Here is a 2,333-nt window from a genome sequence, read left to right on the forward strand (position 1 = left end):
GACCTGGTTTCATGCGGCTCTGTCTTTACTAGCAGGTTGCTGTGGAACATCCCATCTTAAGGGGTGTCCCAATTCCTCAAGGAATGAGTGAAGGGAGCTTTATGTGGCCTCCAATGTTTCCTTCGCTGCAGTGTAGTGTACACAAGAGGACACTTCTGCAGAAGAAGTCCCAGAATTATTTGCATTAGAGGTAGAGACAAGTGGGAAAATAGGCATACACACAAAGTGGAGATATTGTTATTTAACAAGCAAATTATTTGTGAAATTTATGTTGTACAGAGTTCTATAACTAATGAAATTAATCTATCTTATTCATTATTTCAAAATTTAAATTATTTTTTGATAAGAATTATTATTATTACTGATTTAATAGTATATGCTCTTACCTTGTCACAAAAAGCTGTCAAAACATTACAAAATATAGTAAATACAACAAGTCCAAAATACAATGATAAGCATACATCCTAGTTATGTATGACCTACAACAAGTACAAAATACAGTAGAGAAATTAGCTTTCAATTAATGAATTAATAAAGAAGCAATCTAGTTACATTATATAAGCTAGCACTGTATTTCAATATTGCAGTTAAAAAAAACAGGGACAGAGGAATAAATTGTGCTGTTGTGTGCAGCAAACTCTGCTCTGCTCAAACAAATGCCTCAGAATTGGGTTGGGAGTGAGAGTTGAAAGGTGTCCAATTGGGCACTTTCCCTCCTCCCTGGACCCTACTGCCTCGCTCACTCTGTGACATTAGTAAAACGCCACATGAAGTGTACACTTACCGAAGGGAGCAGGGAGCAAGGGGGTGGTTTGGGATGCAGCCAGACTTCCAGAGAAGCCTTGTGCTGGAGGGCTAATGTCCTCTGTATCTCTCTCCCCACAGGTGTCTAATTTGTGTCTATCCCTCTCCCTTTTCCTACAGGTAATCTGTTCCTTTCAAGCTGTGGAAGGAGCACCCCCACTGCCATTTTAAAAGCAACCTTTTCACACATTCAGATCAGCTTCCCGAGGACAGTTTTTATTATTATTATTATTATTACCTGATGACTGTAGTGGTTTAATGGCCAGTGTGATACATCCCTGTGGTAATACAAAAGCTTGACATTTTGTTTGTCTCCAGTAGAATGTAAAATTGGTCTTTTTCACACATTACCATCAATGTCTCCCCCTAGTGGATGTATGTGGTTTGTTATGGTCGGTAACATCAGGAAAACCAATTTAAGATTCAATAGAGTATGGGCTCAAATTAGCGCCATAAGTATCGCATTCAAGAAAAAAAATATGTATATTGTAAACGAACCAAAAAAAAAAACACTTGAGAAAAAAATGATGTTGAGATAAAAAATTAAAAAATCGAAAGCAAAATTTATAGAATTGTAATAAAAAAATGTATCAAAAGCAAAAACAAACAAACTTGAAAGCAAAAATGTTAAATCGAGAGCAAGACTGACGCGCTCGCCTGCAGTCCCTGTCTGTGGCTGCGATGCTGCGATCTTTGCTTTCGATTAATTTTTTTCGTTACGAGTTTTGGCGCCGTTTTGTCGTGAGGGCGGGATTTACAAGGAGGCGGGGATCCTGGGTCTCCATTGGTCCAGCAGGTTTGAGTGACGGTTCTTCCTGACCCAATCAGTGATCAGGTGGGCTGGTCTGACAGTCACTCTGCAACACATCTGACGTCACCGCTGACTGACCCATAGACTGAGTGGCGCAACTACATGGAATTTAATTATAAACAAAGCATGCTTTGTGTGTATTATGTATGTGTGTGTGCGTTTCTTACCTAAACATAAACTGGGACATCACATGCTCTTAATGAATACGATGCCCCTCCATTTGCCTCTTGCTAATGACGTGATCTCCATCAGTCTGGCGCTGTTATCTGAGCAGCTGAATTAAAGTGCTTCTGCAGGTGACATTCATATGAACATGATATTAAACATGTTACTGTGCACGGAGCAGGTGGATCCTGTGTTGTGTTTCAGTGCTGTATGTTGGGCTCTAATGGCGGTGATCCAGTGATTGTGCAGCTCTTGGCTGCAGGTCTGCGCAGACAGGGGGTTTAATGAGTCGCTGAACCGGCGCTGCTGTTGAAACCGAGGCAGTGGATTCGCATCCGACCCAGAATCACCAGAGCAGCCCACCTGATCACTGATTGGGTCAGGAAGAGCCGTCACTCAAACCTGCTGGACCAATGGAGACCCAGGATCCCCGCCTCCCTGTAAATCCCGCCCTCACGACAAAACGGCGCCAAAACTCGTAACGAAAAAAATAAATCGAAAGCAAAGAAACCGGCGCGAAAGCAAAGATCGCAGCATCGCAGCCACAGACAGG

This window comes from Amia ocellicauda, chromosome 5 (assembly GCF_036373705.1).
Source record: "Amia ocellicauda isolate fAmiCal2 chromosome 5, fAmiCal2.hap1, whole genome shotgun sequence".
Classification (NCBI taxonomy): Eukaryota; Metazoa; Chordata; class Actinopteri; order Amiiformes; family Amiidae; genus Amia; species Amia ocellicauda.